Below are 25045 nucleotides of genomic sequence, written 5' to 3'. Positions count from 1 at the left end.
TAGCTTTGAAATTAAGCAGTAAATTAGCTGCCATGTCACGTGTGTGTGTGTGTGGATGGTAGAGCTGATGAATGGCATTTGTTGGTTGTTGAGGTGGCTGTTGGCAGTTAGCTCCGCTTGTTGGCCCCTAGAAGATGCCTATTTGTTGATTTGCTCTGATCTGCACTTCTTGCTAGCTGGACATGTCAGTTTTTGCTACATTTAGCACGACTGCTTTATCTGAAGTCCTTGAAAATGAAAGAAATGAAATGTCCTGGAATTTCATTTTGTAATGCCTGTATGAACCCTGCAGGAGGCCCTGTAACTCTGACCAACCCTGCAGGAGGCCCTCTAACTCTGACCATCATAGAGGAGGACGTGCGTGAGTGGGTGACCCTGGCCAAGAGGATGAAGCCCTCACCTGAAAACCTCTCAACAATCAAGCACGCTATGGATCAGACCTACACTCACCGAAGAACATGGATTACAACACAATCTCCAACATTGGCTGAGATATTTGATCAGTATCCACGGTTCATTGACATGCCACACCTGGTAAGCAAATTATTGATGCTATAATCTTAATTCATCTTACTTTTTAACAGTTATCAATTTTCACTCCTTTTGAAGCAATCTCAAAGCATTGATTAATCATGTCCATACCTCACTGAATATAGCCTGTTAAATTCAAACAAACAAATTGGATTGAAATAGACTCAACAGAAATATTGATTTCTTTGTACATCTTAGTTTGATTCCGACTTCGGCAAAGCGTTCAAGGGGAAGGGAGAACTTTTCATTCGCAAATGGGAGACAAACATCATCCCCAGGCTAATGAAGCTTGCTTCGTTGGAAACGTCGGAGGATCTGGCAGATCCTTCATCCACTGGAAACGACACTGATGGTATGTTGGTTTGCATTTAGGAAGATGCACTTATAACTTTTATACAATGAAACCTAAACAAGTAATATTAGTTATCTGAAATACTTGATTCTGATTGTACAATCTAATATTCTGCAATCACATTTTTCCATGTAGATATGCTTTGCTTCAAAGCACTTCAGGTGCTCACGCACCTTCTTCCGCCAACTGCATCTGGACGAGGGGCAGGATGGAGTCGCTGCAGTGTGAAGTCAGCCATTTCCTACCTCCTGGACATTGTACCAGTATGTTTTTTGTTTCCTAATGGCTTTTTGGTTGCATCACTGTTGAATTCACATCCTTGGTTCCTTCAGTGAAGCTGGTTCTGTGTTAAATGGTCTTCTGTCATTGCCGTTTTCCTAATGTTGTATTTCAAACCTTTTATGTTACAGGCTGGAACAAGCATCCCATCTTTGCTTGAGAATCCTGATTCAACAGTGAGTGCCAACCAACCTTGCATCGTCTGCCTTGGACACCCAAATGGAGCTTCCCAGCAGTATCTGATCATCACAAGAAATGACAAGATTGCTGTTCCGCTTGGAGATGAAGGGCTGACCTGTGCAGTCGACAAACTTTTCAAGATGTATTGGGTCTGCAACCTTGTGTACCCTGTCCAACTGCAGTCTGTCTTCTCTTTCCTGGACCATGTATATGAGATGCCCGTTGTAGGTAAGAAAAGATCCAAAGTTGGGGAGCTCATCTCCAAGCTCAAGGCTATAAGTAAACCATGTATGTGTGCCCAAAGTGCAAGCGTGGTGCACCTTTAGAAGTCAAGCTTATGCTACGACATGGTATATGAGGACAAACTGTTTACATTGGAGAAGCTTAACAATAGAATATCCAGCTTTGACTATGGCTACATGAATGAGAAGAACAAGCCATCTGTAATTCTCAATCTTAGGACGAATGAAAATGCAGTCAGACAGACAGCCAAATGTGGTGTGTCCTCCTCTTTTTGCCACTCCTGATAGGGGACCTAGTTGGTAGGCAAAATCCACATTGGAAACTGTTTCTTCTTTTGCGAGAAATATGCAGTATTATCTTTGCACCTGTAGTCACACCTGGACTAGGTGTGTTTTTAAAACACTTGATAATAGACCACCGTGACTTGTTTAAGATGCTCTACCCATACAGGCCACTCATCCCCAAGCACCATTTCATGACTCATTATGGTAGAATGATTGTAATGGTTGGACCGCTTGTCAAGTTATGGTGCATGCGCTTTGAAGGTAAACACTGTCCTTTAAAACGGCAAGCTCATGTAGTCTGTAACTTTAAAAACATATCTAAAACACTGGCTTACAAGAACCAAATACAGAGCATGTACAACTGGACATTTGGGAAGCCACTTCAGAGAGAAATATCGGTTCCAAATGCCTTCCCTGTTATTGTGGGATCTTTAGAACTCAGTGAGCTGCTCCTTGAAAAGTTGCATACAAAGAATGAATATGTTGGCATTTTAAGCACTGTCCATGTTGCACACAAAGTTGATGTGTTTGGTCAGTCCTATCGAACAGGGAGTGTAGTCGCACTTAACTATGACACGAGGGGGACGTGTTTTTGGTGAAATAGTTCACATCCTTCCAGAATGTGAGAAGGAAGAGGTATTGTTCTTTGTCAGAATGTTATCAGTTGAATGTTTGGATGTTCATTACCAGGCTTATGTGGTTGAAAAAAAAAGATGAATTTGAAATGGTAAGCATAAATCAACTGACAGATGTCAGACCATTAAACCTGTTCTGTGTCCCAAGACTAGAGTTTTCTTAAATCCCAGGTACAAAATTATCTAAGTCTGAGATGATTCTGTAATCTCGTTTTTACTATTTTTAAAAATATTACTGTAAAGAAATACAACTGTATAATTGAAAACGAAAATGTATTTGAACATATTCATTAAATTATACTTTTTTCTACAGTTGGGTGTTTGTATATTTAATTTCAAATCCTTAGGAACAGAATTAACACATTTTACAGAATTAACACTTTACACACTAATGTGTCTATATAAGGACTACACATTTTGTGTTATATCTGACACAATCACTGTGTTAGAAAGCCAACACAACTAATGTGTTAAAACTCTCAACACAGTTGTTGTGTTAGCTGTGTTAAAAGTAACACAACTACTGTGTTGAGAGTTTTAACACATTAGTTGTGTTGGATTTTCTAACACAGTGATTGTGTCGGATATAACACAAAATGTGTAGTCCTTATATAGACACATTAGTGTGTTGGGAATTGACAACTTGTGTTGATATTAACACATCTGTTTTAAGAGTGTATCTGTGTAGCTCTGCTTGCTGGCTGCTCTGCAGCATGTTTAGTTCTGTCTGCTTGTGCGTCCCTCTCTGGGGTTGTTTTGTCCCTCTGCTACTTTCTCTTTTACTGTCTCTTCTCTTTTCTCAGTAAATCCATGTCATAGTTGGACTGACAAGTAATGGATTGAGATGCTACGAGGCTGTAATTGATTTCCTTTTCACAAGTTTTGCTAATGTCTTTTACAGTTTGGTTGTGTGCTATTTAGGACATTTAGCCCTATCTGTGGTCCGTCTACCATGAACCTGAATCATTTCATCGGTCGTTTCAGTATTGAGCTAGCTGCAGTTTTTCTGCAAGCTCTAACTGGGCTACAATGGAAGTCAATGGGCCACCTAAATAAGTTGGAAAACTATGATAATTGTGCTTATCTGAGACAGGGAAGCGCGGGTAGCACAGGGTGTAATCTTACCAGTGTCATTATGCTCTCTTGTGAAATGTATCGCAATCCGAATATTTGTAGGTGTCTGGCATGACTTGCACATAGTCCTCCGTGGGAACAGTGAAAACAAGCACCAGGGGAATGCTTATGTCCAAGTCATGCCAAACAAGTAAAAATATTGGGATTACGATACATTTCACAGGAGAGCATATTGAGACTGGTAAGATTACACCCTGTGCTTGCCATCCCAGTAAAGCCCATTTTCACTAACACAAATCCCCATCTATCTATCCATCCATCCAAGTAAGTATGAATGGATAACCATCTGTATGTCTTCTATATTTTACTTCAATTCAAAGGGCTTTATTGGCATGGGAAACATACATTTACAATGCCAAAGCAAACATCCCAAAAGGTCACAGAAATGTTACGGTTGAATCGAATTAATAAGTGTAATATTTACAAATGTATTTAAATTAATTTAAATGGTAACTTTAAAGTTTGTATGTACAGTGTGTATATGTATAGTGATCAGTGTGGTGTGCAGGGATACTGATTCAAGAGTTTCAATCGTGGAACCAAACCAACCAGCTATCTGATCAATCGTGTCCAAATCCAAATTTACTAGAGCACTTTAAAGTGCTCGGGAATAAAAATGCGTGATCCTCCCCCTGACAGAAATATAATAATAAGCATTTTAATAAGGTGTTAAGAAAATAACGCGTTCCGTTTTCGAGTCAGCACAGGTTGTGGCCTCTAGTTTTGCTCATGAATTACGTTATACGGCCATGATCTCCACTTAATGTCACCAGCGAATTAAAGAAGTGAACGCACGCAGCAACGACCAGCAACAGAGAAATGACCTGAAAACTGACCGCATGTCGGCATGTTCGCTCCACGCGCTTCCCTCTCAACATGGTCATACTAAACAGCTTGCTGAAATCCGAAAAAATGAATAAACTATTCTGTTTTCGATTCAAATGTGTAGCTGTATGACCCTCCCCTGGACTCAAATAAAAGAACAGTAACCCTCTCCTGGACTCAAATTCAAAAACAGAGTCGTCTAACCCTCCCTTGGACATTCAAATTTCACTTCCTAAACCGAAGCCCCAAACGGCGGCGCTATAATCTTTCAAAATAAAAAATAACATACAACTTACCGAACTGAGGATTGTCGTAGCCTACAGTGAAAGGCTAGTGAGTAGGTTGTGATGGAAACGTTTGTTTACTCAAAAAGAATAAAGAGATCGTCTCTTGTTTTCTTCAGATGGATAAAAAAAATCTTTGCAATGGGGAATCTTTACAGGCGTGACCAACAGTGTTCGACTGTGAAAAGTGTTCAAGGTAGAGAGAGAGACAAATTAAGAACACAATTTATACATACATTTAGTCGTGACTGCTAGTCTTTTCAATGCTCTTAACCAATCGGTAAAAGCCGGGAACAATGACGCGTTTCACTGTTCAGATCTGGTCTAGAGCCCGCCTCCTGAGACCGAGGGCTCAGGGCTTGAGGGTTTGCTGTTTGTCCTCCGTGCAGCAACACCTAGCCAACAACAGGAGAGTTCCTACCTAAATATCATCAGTTCCTATTAACATGGGAGGAGCAACGCATTGACCCAATTAACCTGAATTTGACTCTTACAGGCTATGTTAAAGGAAAGATTTCTTGTACAATTATACAGGACAAAAATAGGCAGAATAGGACTTTTTAGAGATCAGGGATGGACCCATCTTTGCATGTGTAAACTGTAGAATAATTAGGCATTACAATCAGGTGAAGAAATATGAACACATGTTAATTTCTCAGATTTCTAGAATCTATTCTGCTGCTCCCACTCAAAATAAACCACCTCTCCAGTCTTGAAAGTTTCCTTCCCTCCATACAGTCAGACCCTACATCTCACCCACTTGGTTTTCTCCCTCCCTCTCTTCCTTCATCCTTCCTTCCTTCCATCTCTCCCTCCCTCACCAGTTTGTTTTTAAGAAACCATCCTCCCTTTCTCCTAGGTATGTGAACTGTGCCTGTACTGAGGAAGAGCAGAACCTGGTAGCGTTTCAGTACCGTGGAGGGATCCTGTATCGCTGCTGTCGGCTGCTGGTCTGGTACGGACAGGAGTACAGATACAAGAGCATCTCCTTCGACTACTTCTGGGACAAAAAGAGCACCACTAGAGGTAGCTGTCCTAGGCCGTGTCCGAATTGCATACTACTTGCTATATAGTAGGCGAGATGCAGCATGCTGCATCAAAACTGTGCATACTGTATTTATGTAGGCGAAATCGGCGAAAAAATGGCCGAAAATGTAGCATAGTCCAGAGCATACTGTTCCGGAAGTCGAGACGTGATACGTCACTGGGCTGTGAGAAAAATAAAAAAAGATGGCGAACGAAGAGGTCACCGGGACCGCAGCGGGAGTTTTCAAATGTAAGTATTGACTTAATTTGTCGATGAAAAAATTATTTTTTCCGACAGATATCTTAGTTATAACGACACAGAGCTACAAATGCAGTTTTGTGTATAAAGGTGGGGTAGAAATGACATTTCGAAAAAGAACGTCATGATAGCTAGCTGCTTGCATTGATCTCTGTGGTGGACGTTACGTTAGCTAGCTAGCCCAGCTGACGTTAATAGGCTACTAACGTTACAGGTGTTCAGACGGCTCTTGCTCAAAACGTATTAATGTCATAGCTTAAATGTTATTATAGCTAGAATCAAGACAAACAGAGTAACATTTCCATGTAATATGACCATGATTGCTTAAGAAATGTATAACAAATGTCGAAATTGTGATGAGTTGTTAAATGGCTAACCTAAGTCACCGAGCCTAACGTTACTTGAAGTTGTTTAAACAATTGTCTGTTCATTCCATGATTTAAACGAGTTCAACTGTTCATATATCATATATTAATATATTAGTATTCATTGTCCCATAATACTTCTGGATGTATTACAGGGACCAACGACCACACCAGGGACGATGATCCTCTGGAGGACGGCTGCATGGGTGGCCCCCATCGCCTCTTCCAAGACCCCGTACCACTTTCACGAAGCGGCTGTGGCCTCCCCTCCCTCTGTGCTGACCCCAGTTCTGGGGCTCTTTAGGTCCTATGAGGTTAGATAACAGTTTTCTAGTGTCATACAAACTGTGAGTCCCTATCAATATATTTGCTATCATGTAGCCTGTAGATCAAAATCACCTTGTACATGGCTACAAGGTTCTCTGTGTGCTTTATCCAGGCTGTCTCCGTCGTCCCCTGCAGCCCAGCTTCTAAGATGTAGGTCCTACATAAATCAATATCCAAAGTAAACAGACCGCTGGATTGCTTCTGAACAACAATGCATACGTTAGTTAACTTACTCCAAGCCTTTCAGCGTGGTTTCTCTTCCCCGTAAACAGGGAAGAGTTGGCCGTCCTCCAGAGGGAGGACTGGCTGATGTTGAATGGGGGAGAGAGAAGGCAGAGATGAAGGCTGAGTGGAGGGAGGAAAGGGGGTTGTTTAAGGAGAGGGAGGACCGGCTAATGTTGCTTCTAGAAGCCTCAGTCAAAAAAAACTGTTTTATCTTGTTCCATTATTGTTTTTGTTATTTTTTATTAAATGTATTTTCTTGAATTAAATTGGTGTTTGTGTGTCATTCCTTGTAATGTCTTCCCAGTCAAAGAACAAATGTCACTATACCTAAAACCAGTCATTAGAGTAAAAGAACATTCCTAATGGACATTGTAGTTTGCAATTAGGCATAAAAGACGGAACACACATGTTGGTTCACAATGCTTCATTGGAATTATTCAGAGACGGTTATGAAAGCTTCACTGTTTAATGTGTCTGACTAACGACTACTTGATAAGGGAGTTACATGTCCAAAGCGCTCTGCGTGTTGTAAGACCTTCCAAGTTACTGTACATGACCTGTAGACATATCAAGACAATGTGTCTGATGTGTAGATATTACACTTTGTTGAAATGTTAATACATCAAGAAGTAACCTTTACATGTATAATGGAAGAAACACAACCATAAACATTTCTTGGATATTTTTATTACACAATGGTCTTCAAATATACTTTTGACTTGTTTATATTTGGTCAGATCATTAGCTTTCCTTGCAAAAGGTACTGACAGGAGAACGCTGATCTGTTGTCTCCCCCCAAAATACTTAAACTGATTACTATGTACAGTGTTACACATACATTTAAATACAAATACATTTAAACAAATGCCTCAAGGCTGCCTATAACCAACTGATCAGTGTTTAAAGCCTCAAGGCTGTCTATAAGGAACAAGGCAAAGCACACTCATGAACTGATAGACTGACTACTTATGGCAGGATGTGGGTAGTCGTGCTCACCAAGAGCTGCGATCCAGGCAGCTTGTGCTGGTGCTGATGCTGCCGCTGCGAGACACTTTCTGAGGCCATCTCCAGGGTTGGGATGATCTGCAGCAGCAGGACCATGGCCACCATCAAGGTCTTCAACCTTTAAATGGTTAAATGCAATTAGGCCTACTGTAAGTCGCTTAGCAGACACACAAAAGTGTCTGCTAAATAAATGACTAAGGTAATGCTGGCAAGATGACAAGACCATTGTAAAGGGGGAGTACTGAGAAAAGCTCTAAATGCAATGAATTATTATTATTGCTATTATTAGCACCTCCATGGTCTTGCCCCATCCTCCTGACCATCACCAAGGTTCCTCTGTGTCGATTTTGACAATCTGAAGTCCCTCCTTGTGTCCAGCCGTCAAAATAGGTCCTCAGCAGGGACGTGGAGGTTGACTTGGTGAGGACCTCTGTCTTCCATGTGAGCCTACAGGGGGAATATTATTAGGGCAAACTTTAACTCATTTGTGCTTATTGCATATACTTGTCTTTACAATATGATAATAGATGGATGTCATTATCTGTAGAGCTAAAATGTAACATTACAAAGCAGGCGTGTAGTGATGAGTAAACCCAGGTAAACTCAGTTTACCCACCTCTTTAAAATGAGTTGAGTTTTATTGTTTTGCTTACCTGCCTCTCAGAATCTATTTAATATAACATCCCTGGTACAAATGTAACAGTATAGCTAGCCCCAAGCCAGCACATGCGGGGCTACCAACTAACCTAGCTAACTAGCGTAGCTAGCAAGCTAACGTTCAATATTTACCTCAACTACAAGCATGTCGAGAAGATCTCATGACGGCTCTTCTCCTTGCAGCGTGAACACGACTTCTCCTGGCGGCAGCAGCAGCCGCACATCCCATGCCAGGAAAAGGCTACATTTTTGTGGATAATACACAAAATGATCACAGAAAACACCGGATAATTGTACCACAGCTTCGCGGGAGTAAACAGTATCGTATCCCGTCACTTCCGCTGGATGACTCGAGTAGCATGCTGTATTTTCTCGCATACTACACGCGTTTTGTGGAACAGTAGGTACTATATAGCATGTAGCAGGTAGTATGCAATTCGGACACGGCCACGGATTACAGTCACGGCTACTTGACTACTTCTTTTGAAAGCCCTTAGCCAATCGGTGAAAGCCGGGAACAATGACGCGGTGAAACTCGAGCAGCTGATCTCTGCAGGCCGGAGACTTCGAGGGGGCGGGTCAACTGTCAATCAATTTTTACTTTGGCCAATGAAAGGATTACAATCGAGAAGGGTATCTCTGCAGGCCCGGAGACTTCGAGGGGGCGGGTCCACTGTCAATCAATTTTTACTTAAGCCAATCAGAGGCTGACAATCGTCTTGTCAATCAAAAACACATTTCGCCTGAAACGGTTGTCAATCACTTTTTATTTGGCGAATCGCCTTTCTCTTAGGAGAAGGGGTGTGAGACGCAAAGCTGATTTGTCATTAATAAGTGTCAGCTTCAGAGGAGGACGATCAAGCGAACAGATTGGACATCTTTCGAGGTAAGAGAGATTGACACAAGTAACATAACAATAAACAGTTATTTTAATGTATTTTCAATTAGTTATAACATTGACAGTGCCTAAATGCTCACATTTAAGAACGTAGACGAAGATGCTGAGATGCCTAACGTTAGCTAAATAGCTAAGTTAGTGTATACATCCATGATCCTAGCCGTCACAACGTGGCTAGCTAGGTGTAGGCTATTCTTGACCCAAGTTAACATTAGCAAAGCGGTGTACCTGCGCACATGCACAAACAGAGCAGTGCTTCTACAAAGAAATCTATCATATTTATTTTCTCATGTAAACACTGGGCGTTTGGTGTTGCCAAGCAATTAGGCTCTTTGCACAAGCTCCACTACTTCCTGAAATTCTACAGGCATCCTTATTTCCTGTCCTATACCATTGGATGGAAGTTATTAATCAGGTGTGCCGCTTATATAGATAAACAAATAGACAGGTAGGTGTGTATACATATACACAGTATGCATGATTATGTTCTGTTAAAAATATATAATTTGTTGACAGGAAACCAAGAGGTACAAGAGAGTGGAAGAGAGGGGACAGGAGGAGAGGACATAGAGATGAGAGGTGAGATACCTGATGTTAGCCAAAGAGACACTACATTAATTAGATCCTGGCAAGTTTAAAAAATAATGTGGATGGATGGGTGGGTGGGGGTGTGTGTGTTTATAGCTTATGTTTATGTTTTGTTAATTTGTGGACAGGAGATGAAAATGGACACCACAGTGGAGGAGAGGTGACAGGAGGAGACCAGCATGGACAAAAGACAGGAGGAGAGGTGACAGGAGGAGACCAACATGGACACCACAGTGGAAGAGAGGTGACAGGAGGAGACCAACATGGACACCACAGTGGAGGAGAGGTGACAGGAGGAGACCAGCATGGACATCAGAGTGGAGGAGGCCAGGCTGGGAGAGAGGTGACAGGAGGAGCTAGTCTCATGTTTCTAATAGATGGTGTGTTCTCATCAACATTCACTTAAGTTGTGTCCTCTCTGGATGACCGCCACTGCTCGCAGTTAAAGATGATATTAATCCAATATGATGCGTGTTGTTCTTTATAGATCTATCCTCTTCATTTTGCTCTCAAAGTGCACCAGATTGAAGCACCACAACTAAATGACCTCGGTATTACAAAAATCCTGCGTACAGCCCTGGTCCTGAATGTTTCAGAGGGCAGATGATAACCTCCTTCTAATCAAGGAGCAGGTGTTCATAACTCTGTCTGCATCACTACACTGTGGTGATGTTTTGGTTGTACTGTCTGATCACAACACTAAGAGTTATAATCTATTTTTTTAACCTATCTGTCTACATGTCTGTCTATCTATCTCTATCTTTCATTGTCTGCCCCTGTTTTTATTATTGTATCTGAGGCTTCACGTTTGGTGATGGGACCTCAGTGGGTGAGAACAGACATGCTGAATAGACATAAAGATCTAGGCATGGGCAGCATCTTTCCATCCATTTAAAAATAAATATGTATTATTTTATGCCAACCTACATTCAGTCTAGCCCTAACCCTAACCTCTTAGAGTGCAGGAAGTGTCGGCCAGCTGTGTCGTGTGTGTGTCTCCATTCTCAGCGTCAGTACATCCAGTTTGATGGTTCACCTGGGCCAGTAGACTAAGCAGAGCCTCGACCCAAACAAGGTGTCCTGAATGGTCTCCCAGGTCCGCCTTGTACAACTGAACTGTCAGCCCAGTGTTTCAGTCTGGTCTACAAGCTATTCAATAAAACCTGGAGAAAATGATCTGTATCTTGTCTTTACACTTACAGCACACATGCTGCACGAATGATAACCTTAATTGTATGACACTTGTTTTGTCAAATGCACAAGGGTATCTCTGACTTGGCTAGACTGTGGATGTGGTGACTAGTCCAGGCCAGTCAGCATGGTATAAGCTGCATACAGGTGAGCGGAAGCTGAAACGCTTGTTCCTTGGCTAGGCCCAAGGCAGCTTGCCAGCAGGGTCAGGCCTGCGCCGGGAGGTCAGTACATTAGAACCCCCTTAGGCGGGCTGTATGTATCCTAGGTTCTCAAACTTATATTTGTGGTATAGAAAGGTAGAACTTGCTTGGTTGATTATGTAAGTGTGTGTGTGTGGGGTGCTGTTGATTTTACTCCACACATCTCTCAGCCATATGTTTCCTCTATGTGGATCTGAAAACAGTGATGGGGATTAAATTAGGTTGCTAAGAGAACTGCTAGTCACCAGAAGCATTCAAGAACATAACCTGTGCTGGAATACTAGTGTATGAACAAATCAATACAAGTAGAGCACATCTACTGACAGGCTGGCTGAATGACTAGAAGACTGACTTGGGACCTCCACTGAGGACATCCCAGTCCTGGCTATGGATCAGTAGTGATGCTCCCCTGCCCCTGTAGTCCAGGCATTTTATGACATAACCTTGAACAAATTGCAACAGAAATGATTTCAACTGTTGTAGTGTTATACATATGTTCTTTATAACATATCAGTTAGTCCCCCAAAATCCCAGTGGTGGAAAGTAATGAAAAATGCAGATGGAAGGTATGTGACAAATATACCAATTTCCAATTTTCGCCTATGTAAAAGAAAAAGGTTTATGCATGTTTTCTTGTCTGATGTCCACACAACACTGTCCCCAATCAACCAGAAACTATATAGGATGCATCACAGTGCATATACAGAAATATATTTTTTAATTCTATTGGCATTTGGTGAAGAGAAAAGGGGTGAATCTCACACATATTGCAACAAAAAATCTGATGTGTATTAATCAAATAGCTCAAGAGTCTAGAACCCTGGAAAGGACAGTCTACAACCCTGGAGAACAGTCTACAGCCCTGTAGAGAACAGTAGAACCCTGGAGAACAGTCTACAGCCCTGTAGAGAACAGTAGTTTCTTGTCTTTGAAATTGAGAGTTTAACATGTTTTTTGAATGATTTTTCACGGTGCCCATCCACATCCATTGTATGACCAAAACGGTGGTAGAGCAATTATCAGACTTTCTCAAAAGTGCTAGTTTTGTCAACGTGTTGATCTGAACCATTGTATATGATCATAAGTAACCTTAAAACAAGGCTGAACATGATTTTTCCCTTTACTACGCCTTTAAGTTATGTATAGAAGGACTAGAGTACGTTGGATATTGTATCGAAGGATTAAAGTTGTTCTGGCAAAGTCTACAGTTTTATCTGTCATTGACAGGGATAGTCTACAGTTTTATCTGTCATTGACAGGGTTGGTCTACAGTTCTGTCTGTTGTTGACAGGGCTAGTCTACAGTTCTATCTGTCGTTGACAGGGCTAGTCTACAGTTCTATCTGTCATTGACAGAGCTAGTCTACAGTTCTATCTGTCATTGACAGGGCTAGTCTACAGTTCTATCTGTCGTTGACAGAGCTAGTCTACAGTTCTCCCATCGTTGACAGAGCTAGTCTACAGTTCTATCTGTCATTGACAGGGCTGGTCTACAGTTCTATCTGTCATTGACAGGGTTGGTCTACAGTTCTGTCTGTCGCTGACAGAGCTAGTCTACAGTTCTGTCTGTCGTTGACAGAGCTAGTCTACAGTTCTGTCTGTCGTTGACAGGGCTAGTCTACAGTTCTATCTGTCGTTGACAGAGCTAGTCTACAGTTCTGTCTGTCGTTGACAGAGCTAGTCTACAGTTCTATCTGTCGTTGACAGGGCTAGTCTACAGTTCTGTCTGTCGTTGACAGAGCTAGTCTACAGTTCTGTCTGTCGTTGACAGAGCTAGTCTACAGTTCTATCTGTCGTTGACAGGGCTAGTCTACAGTTCTATCTGTCGTTGACAGGGCTAGTCTACAGTTCTATCTGTCGTTGACAGGGCTAGTCTACAGTTCTATCTGTCGTTGACAGGGCTAGTCTACAGTTCTATCTGTCGTTGACAGAGCTAGTCTACAGTTCTCCCGTCGTTGACAGAGCTAGTCTACAGTTCTATCTGTCGTTGACAGGGCTGGTCTACAGTTCTATCTGTCGTTGACAGGGCTGGTCTACAGTTCTATCTGTCGTTGACAGGGCTAGTCTACAGTTCTCCCGTCGTTGACAGAGCTAGTCTACAGTTCTATCTGTCGTTGACAGGGCTAGTCTACAGTTCTATCTGTCGTTGACAGGGCTAGTCTACAGTTCTATCTGTCGTTGACAGGGCTAGTCTACAGTTCTATCTGTCATTGACAGGGCTAGTCTACAGTTCTATCTGTCGTTGACAGGGCTAGTCTACAGTTCTATCTGTCATTGACAGGGCTAGTCTACAGTTCTATCTGTCGTTGACAGGGCTGGTCTACAGTTCTATCTGTCATTGACAGGGTTGGTCTACAGTTCTATCTGTCATTGACAGGGTTGGTCTACAGTTCTATCTGTCGTTGACAGAGCTAGTCTACAGTTCTGTCTGTCGCTGACAGGGCTAGTCTACAGTTCTGTCTGTCGCTGACAGAGCTAGTCTACAGTTCTATCTGTCGCTGACAGAGCTAGTCTACAGTTCGCCGCGGTCGGGGTACTGGGGCCCGTGGGGCTCGTCCACGCCGCGGACGTGGCGCAGGGGCGCGGGAACTGGCCCCGCCCCCGACCTCTTGACACTTATATGTACAGTAAGTGTGCAGTATTAAATAGAATAAACTATATACTGTATGTACCAGTTAAAACCTATTAGTCTTATTTCCCCCTTTTGTTATACTTGCACACACTGTAACCCAGGGCGGTCAATAACAGCAAACACAAGTCTAATCAAATCTAGTGTGATGTTCTAGTAAACGCTCCACCCACACAAGCCTGTTGATGAGAAGACTTTCCTTTGAGAGACCAAGAGATTGAAGATAGATTGAAAACAAACCAATAAATCAGACAACTGAACAATATAATAGCCTACAGTGCTTTTATTATTGACATTGTGTTATTCCAGATGGTGTATGTGATTACAGACTAGACCCGTGTAGGGCTGCCATGGCCAGAGGAACGTGTTGTTGAGTATAATGACAGCTTCTAATATCAGACCCCAACTCCACATTCCACTCCGCAGTGTGTGACTGTATTTTAGTCGCAACACAAAGCGCTCTCGCATCATGTGCCGAGGAGAAGCTCCAGGGTTCTCCGGTCAGCTCGCGCTCCTCCGGATCATAACCCGGTCACATGCTACCGTGGCAGACCAGAGCCCTGTACTACGAAGCTGGATCACGGTAGCGCGATAACTTCAGGTTCAAGACTGGTTCATCCGTATCACGAAGGTGGATCTCTTTTCACCGCGTTATATCGCCATGTATTTAAGGACCGACAAAACCCATTAGAGTTTTCTGATGACTATTTATTTATATGAAAGATACCGATTTTCGGCAGAAGGGATCATTTATATCTGTCAACTAATTTTTGTATTAAACATTACAACCATGTAGGCTGTTTATTGGAGAAATTCAAGTAGGCCTATGTCTAGGCTACTTACCGGTTTGGATTATGTTTTTATGTTTGTTCTTCACTTGCCCCCATGAACGTTTTCCATTGCCAGGGTTTGCACTGAAGGTATATATAAGAATAGTCCTAACGTCACATCTATACAACTCATTCATGTTAAGACATGCAAACGTCACATCTAGGCCAGCATAGCGTCAGGCGCGCAGATTGGCTGGGGCAAGGGGGCACTGCCCCCCCTGGTGGCCAGATGAGCAAACTGTCTGCAACGCGTCCAAAACATGTATTCTAGAGACTGGGTCGCGACCGGATCAGAGAAATGCACTGAACAGACTAACCCTAACCCTAACCCTGCACTGAACAGCCTGGCTCCTGCTTGCGTGAGAACTGATCGCTTTGCGGTGCTTATTCCTCATCCAGTTATGGGTGGATGGAAAACGTTCAACTGAATGTTCATATTGTTCTGATAATTGTAGCTATAGCAACATAAGAGTGACAGCTTTGACAGCAACCCAAACATGAGCTAATCCCATAACTGTAGGCCTACCATTGCTAGCTTTGATATAAATGCAGATAGGCTACATGTGAAGAGGCAATTGCTGGATTCTAATACGCTGTTTATAATGACACATCCCGACATTGAAGCATGAAAGGCGTAGCATACATTCTGTTTTAATGAAGAAATAAAAAGTCTGTAAACTCTGCCTAAAAGCATTTATTTGGTCTCATTTATTAGCTTAATTATTTAATACGTGTGGGTGTTTTCAATTATAATATTGTATTCTTGATACAAGAATGTTGACATTTCATGTAGCATATTTCAGTAGCAGGCTATTCAACACGTTGGATGAATTACATTAATTAATTAAATATTCATATAGCCTAGGCTTTGAAACATTCGTAGGCCTGTTTTCTTGCCTATGTGAATGAATATCGGCCCATAATCTGACTTGCCGTGTTGCTCTGATCCAGGCAGTCACCTTTCACTTTTGTCACTGTTTGCAGTATCTACAGAAATTGTTATTATTTAATATTATTTCGTTACTCACGAAGTGAAGACAGTTTTAGAACAATGAAAGACATGAAGTGCAGACATTGCCTAAGAGAAAGGAGGCGCAGTTGAACGAAACGTGGATATTGGACAGAATAAGCACTGTTTTGAAATGTTGTGGGTCAATCATGCAGCTGTAACAGAATATGCGCATTCCAATGTTCGTGCAGGGCACGTATTTATACCACTATTACAATCCCTATTTGATGAGGGAGGGGGCTGGGACTCACTGCCCCCCCTGATCAAAAAGTCAAAGTGCGCGTATGCATAGCGTTCATCATGGGGCATGTAGCAAGTTATATGGCTATTGACCAAACAGCTATATTAATTAAATTTAATATTGATAAGACCATTAATTTACGCATTCAAACAGTCAGCAATTTTTTGCCAGCTTTCCTTCCTCGCTTTAGCTGCAGCAACCGTGTTACTCTTGGCCAGAATAATAATATGTTTGTAGTCTTGATATTTCTGAATGATGAGCGTCTGCTCCTCTTGTGTGAAGTGGGCGGGTCTAGATCGCTCCATGTTTGTGATTGGCCAGACCGGCAAACACCGCCTCTTCATATGTGCACGCGCTCATAGCTAGATTAGATCAGCTGGGTCGAGTTAACGAGTTGATGACCACCCTCGTGGTACCGTTTATCCGTGATTGCGGTTGTCTCGTTTACTCGAGGGAGAAGTTGAACTGGATGTGTTGAACCACGTTCGTAGTACCTCAGACCATGAGGTTCTCCTGATCCCGGTGAAGGAACTCACTGGAGCGCGCGGGAATAAACATCACTTGATAACCGTGTCCACGGGGGTCCCAGGTCCCGCCAGCGCACACACACACACACACACACACACACACACACACACGCACGCAATACACACGCGCGCGCACGCACACACACACGCAATACACGCGCGCACGCTCAAGACAATGTAGGCTATGGTGTGATTATGACGTAACCATCTGAGTTCAGTTCGATGGCTTTATTAAGATGAAAGTTGTTAAATATCATTCAGTCGTGGTTTACAAGAGCGACATCATGGTAAGAACAATACCCCTCCCCTCACCCCCATAATTATCTGGATGTTGATTTAGGTTTTTATTATAATTGTCTATTCTATTTGCGTATAATTTGTCTACCCATAATGCGTTTCTAAAAGTAGCTCAGGTCTATATACGCTTAGGTGGCCTGAAGTTTGTCATTGTTGGCCTAGAGACCAGAAATCCAATATTTTCGAAGGTCTGGGTAGCCTGCGCAAAAATTGGGAATATGGCCCAGCTCCAAGGAGTATCCCACTTCATTAGGCCTGGAGGCTTGTAGCAGCAATAATGGAACAACTACCGTTAATGCAATAGCAAACTGCCAATAACGTAAGCCTAACATTATTTCAATTCGTAGCCTATAGGCTTAATAAAAGTGGATGGGCATTATGTAATAACTGGACAATAATGTGATACACGTAGAGCGGAGGAGAGCGTGACCTGGGTTACCGCCTCACACCACGTAGCCGTAGGCCCGAATATCAGGCTGCCACCATCACAACGAGAGCGCAGAGCGGCTTGTTCATAGTTGACGGCGATGTGCGCGGTTGCAGGTCCGATGGTTCACCCGCGGTTCAGAAACCCCGTGGCCCCGTGACTCTGGTTCACCCGTGGTTCAGAAACCCCGTGGCCCCGTGACTCTGGTTCACCCGCGGTTCAGAAACCCCGTGGCCCCGTGACTCTGGTTCACCTGCGGTTCAGAAACCCCGTGGCCCCGTGACTCTGGTTCACCCGCGGTTCAGAAACCCCGTGGCCCCGTGACTGGCAGCCTACGGGCGGAGATCAAAGCATGTCGCCAAACTACCGGTTAAGAATGGTCTTCCCTGGAGAACATACCACACATGCTCGGGATATTATAGGCGAGAATTAAGCCTTCTCAAGACAAATCTATAATTAGCTGTATTTGCTATGTAGCGGATACTTATTAATCTAGCGGAATTATTTATTTAATAGCCTAATATCAATAGGTCTGATTAAATCTGCATAATTGATCACTCCACTCAGAATAGATCAGTGATGAATGTGACTTAGCTGGATGTGTTGAAAGCTTAATCAAGATGACTGTTCACTTCACAGGATGAACTAAACACAGAGGGAAAGAAGAGGTCTTACAGGAAAGCAGACAGAAGACCTGCTAATGTGAGACCTGGAGCAGAGGAGCGAGTCAGGTCCTCTGTGATTCAACCCTATACTTAGGGCTGAGTAGGCTACTCTACCCTAACAAGGAAGACTTAGGGCTGAGTAGGCTACTCTACCCTAACAAAGATACCTACCTACCTACCTACCCACCCACCCACCCACCCACCCATCTACCCACCCATCTATCTATCTATCTATCTATCTATCTATCTATCTATCTATCTATCTATCTATCTATCTATCTATCTATCTATCTATCTATCTATCTATCTATCTATCTATCTATCTATCTATCTATCTATCTATCTATCTATCTAATCTGTGATTACATCCATTACCCATACATGGATGTATGTAAACAGGACCTGGTCATGTTGGCAAAGAAACCATCTTGTAAAGATTCAAGATCAAAGGCAGTGCAGTTATATTTGTTACAAACAAACATCTTTCACTCTCTCACTCTCTCACTCTCTCTCATTCTCTCTCTTTCACTCTCTCTCTCTCTCACTCTCTCTCTCTTTCACTCTCTCTCACTCTCTCACTCTCTCTCTCTCCCCAGAGTGTAGCTGAGTTGCACAAGTGCTCAGCAGAGGGGATCATGGAGTGGGTTGGCATGATGACCATGGCCCTCTACCAGATCCTCCGTCTCCACCCGGACCAAGATGGCCGCCGGCCGGCCGCCGACGTCGCACCGCGCCCGCCACCGTCTCGGGACGGGCGCACGGGCCCGAGCGAGGAGGCGCGTTTCAGTCCAGCAGGCTCTCCCCAGGACCGCGCCTCTCTCCCGGGCTCGGAACCCCCACCCCGCTCCCCCAGCGCGGCTCTGAGGGTCATCTCCCAGAACTCGGAGGAGGCGGAGCTCACGGCCACGGCGTCCGTAGCCGTGAGAGAGATCCTGCGAAGGGTGAAGAGGAGGATGGAGAGAGAAGAGGAAGAGGAGGCGCCTGAGGAGGAGGAGGTGGCGCTCTTCCGCCCCGGCGCCTTCCTGCACGACCCCCGTCTGCTCCGGAACGCCTGGCGGGACGCCCGGGAGAAGGCGCGGCGTATTGGTGGCGCCGTCACCTCCTCCTCCTCCTCCTCAGACGGCTCGGGGGCCAGTGGCGGCGTGCCGGAGGACGCCTGGATGATGGGCCACATCGGGTCGGCGGTCCGCGCCATGGAGGACGCGTCGGCCGCCCCGGAGACCCTGGCGGTGGGTCCGACCGGCCGGAACACCTCCTCCTCCGGCCCCAGCAGTAGCGCAACCCTGGAGGAGGAGGAGGAGGAGGAGAGCCTCTCGGACGCCCTGGCCCGCCACGCCCTGTTCCAGAGCCCCGGCCTGGTCTCCGCGGAGGAGATGCGGGAGCTGGTCAGGCTGGTGGGGGGCCTCCTCCGGGAGACGACGGAGCCCGCCGAGGGAGCCCCTCCCCCGGCCCTCCCCCGGAGCCCCAGCGCCAGGAGTCAAACCGGCAGCCCTGCTGGAGAGGAGGAGCAGGAGAACCACGCCACACCCCACCCCGCCTACGGACACGACCTCGCCCTGCACAAAATGTTCGATGCCATCGCGAGGGAGCGCCCCGATCACGACGGCGACGACGATGATGGCGAAGAGTCCCCCGGCCTCCACTTCTTCTCCAAGGAGCTGATCCGCCGGGTCCACCGGCAGCTCCTGGACCCCCCGCGCTCGGGGCGCCGGCCGCCGGACGCCCACCACTGCCGCTCCCAGCCCACCCTGCGGAGCCCCGAGACCGAGCGGCGTCTGGAAGAACAGATCTTCACGCCGCTGCTCTACCGCTTCATCCGACGGGCCGTGGGGAAGCTGGTGGCGGACTTCCTGGGCGTGGCGGCCGCCACCGACACCCGTCCGCACGACGGCGGCCGGAGGGGCCGGGACTCCTCTGGCGAGGCGTCGTGGGGCAGCAGCGACAGCAGTGGTGACCAGAGGGGCGAGCTGGACGCCACATGCGAGGTGCTGACCGCCCGGGCGCTGGCCAAACTCCAGGACACCTGCGATGACCCCAATAAAGCCAGAGTCATCGTCGACAAAGGTACAGACGTCTCTCTATTGCATGATATTACACACGGTCTGATGTTATCATGTTATTACACACAGTCGAATGTTATCATGTTATTACACACAGTCTGTTATCATGTTATTACACACAGCCTGATGTTATCATGTACACACGGTCTGATGTTATCATGTTATTACACACAGTCTGTTATCATGTTATTACACACAGTCTAATGTTATCATGTTATTACACAGTCTAATGTTATCATGATATTACACAGTCTAATGTTATGTTATTATGCACGGTCTAATGTTATCATGATATTACAGGCAGTCTAGTGTTTTCATGTTACTGTAGACCAGAGTCATTCTCACCTTAATTATAGTTTTACCTGAGCATGTTTTAAAACGTTATGATAGTTATGAGTGTTATTACTGTGTAACAGTAGCATATTTTTCAACACAGCTATGAGTGTTTCTACTGGCAACATGGAGAAGAACAGGAGTAGCAGGAGGAGGAGCAGGAGGAGGAGGAGCTGTGAGCAGTCTGGAGAGATAGACTCCTCCTCCTTCTCCTCCTTCTACCAGACCCCCACCTCCCTCACCTCTTCCTGGAGCCTCCCAAACACCGCCTCGTTGGTAAGGAGACAACGCACACACACACACACACACACACACGTGCACATACACACACACACATGCCGTGTTTAGAATTGACCTGAGTAGTAGTAGGATTAATACATTAGATAGTAGATAGATAGCTCCAGATATAATATAAATGTATTGACATCCACATAATGAATACATACAGTAATAATGAGTTTTTATTAGACGTCTAACTCTACAGTATATATATGCTTGTCTTCTTTTCTCTGATTCCCAGATCAGTGGTCAGAAAGCTGAAGCTGTCCCCCAGGATGGACAGAAGACATCTAGAGAGGACAAGAAAAAGACCGGCAAGAAACACAAAGAGAGCAGCGTTACTCCCCTGTCCTGCGATGGTAAGACCCCTTCATGTTTCAGTCCAGCAGGCTCTCCCCAGGACCGCGCCTCTCTCCCGGGCTCGGACCCCCCACCCCGCTCCCCCAGCGCGGCTCTGGAGGAGGAGGAGGAGGAGCAGGAGAACCACGCCACACCCCTCCCCGCCTACGGACCCGACCTCGCCCTGCGGAGCCCCGAGACCGAGCGGCGTCTGGAAGGACAGATCTTCACGGCGCTGCTCTACCGCTTCATCCAACGGGCCGTGGGGAAGCTGGTGGCGGACTTCCTGGGCGTGGCCGCCGCCGCCAACACCCGTCCGCACGACGGCGGCCGGAGGGGCCGGGACTCCTCCGGCGAGGCGTCGTGGGGCAGCAGGGACAGCAGCGGTGACCGGAGGGGCGAGCTGGACGCCACATGCGAGGTGCTGACCGCCCGGGCGCTGGCCAAACTCCAGGACACCTGCGATGACCCCAATGAAGCCAGAGTCATCGTCGACAAAGGTACAGACGTCTCTCTTATTGCATGATATTACACACGGTCTGATGTTATCATGTTATTACACACAGTCGAATGTTATCATGTTATTACACACAGCCTGATGTTATCATGTTATTACACACGGTCTGATGTTATCATGTTATTACACACAGTCTGATGTTATCATGTTATTACACACGGCCTGATGTTATCATGTTATTACACACAGTCTGATGTTATCATGTTATTACACACGGCCTGATGTTATCATGTTATTACACACGGCCTGATGTTATCATGTTATTACACATGGTCTGATGTTATCATGTTATTACACATGGTCTGATGTTATCATGTTATTACACACAGTCTGATGTTATCGTGTTATTACACACGGCCTGATGTTATCATGTTATTACACATGGCCTGATGTTATCATGTTATTACACACAGTCTGATGTTATCATGTTATTACACATGGTCTGATGTTATCATGTTATTACACATGGTCTGATGTTATCATGTTATTACACACGGCCTGATGTTATCATGTTATTACACACGGTCTGATGTTATCATGTTATTACACACGGTCTGATGTTATCATGTTATTACACATGGTCTGATGTTATCATGTTATTACACATGGTCTGATGTTATCATGTTATTACACATGGTCTGATGTTATCATGTTATTACACATGGTCTGATGTTATCATGTTATTACACATGGTCTGATGTTATGTTATTACACATGGTCTGATGTTACCATGTTATTACACACGGTCTGATGTTATCATGTTATTACACACGGTCTGATGTTATCATGTTATTACACACGGTCTGATGTTATCATGTTATTACACATGGTCTGATGTTATCATGTTATTACACATGGTCTAATGCAGGGTCCAACAGTACGTTTTTTCTTCACTTTCCTGGTCGGACAAGTGGATCAGAACGTTGCCCAAAGTCAAATTTTACTTGCCCCTATAAAAACGAACCAGTTTTATCCAGCCTGCTCTCAAACTTTCAGCAAACTGTGCATAGTTGGAGTTTAGCCCACATCCTCTAATGCACCCAAGTGACCCAACTAAACTCCAGACAATTGAAATGCTCGCACTTGAGCTCATACATCTTTTCTTTACCCAGCACCATTTGAAAGACGTCTGACTGACAGCCATGTGTCACCCTACTAGCCATGTGTCACCCTACTAGCCATGTGTCACCCTACTAACCTTGTGTCACCCTACTAGCCTTGTGCCACCCTACTAGCCATGTGTCACCCTACTAGCCATGTGTCACCCTACTAGCCATGTGTCACCCTACTAACCTTGTGCCACCCTACTAGCCATGTGTCACCCTACTAACCTTGTGTCACCCTACTAGCCATGTGTCACCCTACTAACCTTGTGTCACCCTACTAGCCTTGTGTCACCCTACTAGCCTTGTGTCACCCTACTAGCCTTGTGTCACAGTACTAGCCTTGTGCCACCCTACTAGCCATGTGTCACCCTACTAGCCATGTGTCACCCTACTAACCTTGTGTCACCCTACTAGCCTTGTGTCACCCTACTAGCCTTGTGTCACCCTACTAGCCTTGTGTCACCCTACTAGCCATGTGTCACCCTACTAGCCTTGTGTCACACTACTAGCCATGTGTCACAATTCACAAATTGGTAAAAAAAAAAGTACATTTATTGTTACTACTCTCCCGAGGCAAGTGAGTTGCTTGATTTACTAGCCTGACGTGGCGTTTTACTTGCCCTGGGCAGTCGGGCAATCCTTATTGTTGGACCCTGTCTAATATGATCATGTAATTACACACAGTCTAATGTTATCATGATATTACACACAGTCTAATGTTATGTTATTACACACAGTCTAATGTTATCATGATATTACACAGTCTAATGTTATCATGATATTACACACAGTATAATGTTATCATGATATTACACACAGTCTAATATGATCATGTTATTACACAGTCTTATGTTATGTTATTACACAGTCTAATGTTATCATGTTATTACACAGTCTAGTGTTAGGTTATTACACACGGTCTAATGTTATCATGTTATTACACAGTCTAATGTTATCATGGTATTACACAGTCTAATGTTATGTTATTATACACGGTCTAATGTTATCATGATATTACAGGCAGTCTAGTGTTTTCATGTTACTGTAGACCAGAGTCATTCTCACCTTAATAATAGTTTTACCTGAGCATGTTTTAAAACGTTATGATAGTTATGAGTGTTATTACTGTGTAACAGTAGCATATTTTTCAACACAGCTATGAGTGTTACTACTGGCAACATGGAGAAGAACAGGAGTAGCAGGAGGAGGAGCAGGAGGAGGAGGAGCTGTGAGCAGTCTGGAGAGATAGACTCCTCCTTCTCCTCCTCCTACCAGACCCCCACCTCCCCCTCCTCTTCCTGGAGCCTCCCAAACACCCCCTCGTTGGTAAGGAGACAACGCACACACACACACACACACACGTGTACATACACACACACGTGTACATACACACACACACACACATGCCGTGTTTAGAATTGACCTGAGTAGTAGTAGGATTAATACATTAGATAGTAGATAGATAGCTCCAGATATAATATGAATGTATTGACATCCACATAATGAATACATACAGTAATAATGAGTTTTTATTAGACGTTAACTCTACAGTATTTATATGCCTGTCTTCTTTTCTCTGATTCCCAGATCAGTGGTCAGGAAGCTGAAGCTGTCCCCCAGGATGGACAGAAGACATCTAGAGAGGACAAGAAGAAAAAGACCAGCAAGAAACCCAAAAAGAGCAGCGTTACTCCCCTGTCCTGCGATGGTAAGATCCCTACATGTCTGTTCTCCAAACTCCTCTTCCACTATAACTCTCACACACACACACACACATACACATGCGCACACACACACACACACACACACACACACAGACACATGCACACACACACACACACACACAACACACACACACACGCACACACACACATAAAAGCTCTGTTTTCATGAGACTTGCTGTGATGTCATATCCTGTTGTACATGATGGTGTGTTTCCTGTCCTGGTCCAGAGCCTGCTGAGTCCTCCAGCAGCAGAGAGGAGGAGGAGGAGGAGGAGAAGAAGAGGAGGTCCAGCAGAGGCTGGTTCCAAAGGGCCTCCTCCGCGCTCTCCAGGGCTTTCTGCTTCGGCTGTTGCAGGAAGAAGACTGGCCAGCAGAGGGCGACTCCTGCTCACTGACTGAACTACAACAACAACACAGCAGCTTCTCTGAGGGCTGGACCAGTGCATAACATCACCCTCAATATCACTACACATAAAACATCACCCTCAATATCACTACACATAAAACATCACCCTCAATATCACTACACATAAAACATCATCCCTACGTTCTATTACGGTCCGTTCATCAGT

At 44.6% G+C, this 25045-nt stretch overlaps 1 long non-coding RNA gene across 1 annotated transcript; it reads right to left on the bottom strand.

Moving 5' to 3' along the window:
- Positions 1–7757: 7757 nt before the first annotated feature.
- On the bottom strand, positions 7758–8907 carry LOC311327269. The gene is made up of 3 exons (XR_014631088.1): positions 8744–8907; positions 8247–8401; positions 7758–8072 (listed from the first exon to the last, which is right to left on the bottom strand). It is a non-coding gene; the product is annotated as an uncharacterized lncRNA (long non-coding RNA).
- Between the last annotated feature and the right edge of the window lie 16138 nt (positions 8908–25045).

This window comes from Borostomias antarcticus (genome assembly GCF_949987555.1).
Source record: "Borostomias antarcticus genome assembly, chromosome: 31".
Taxonomy (NCBI): domain Eukaryota; kingdom Metazoa; phylum Chordata; class Actinopteri; order Stomiiformes; family Stomiidae; genus Borostomias; species Borostomias antarcticus.
This window is presented reverse-complemented; position numbering and strand designations above follow the sequence as displayed.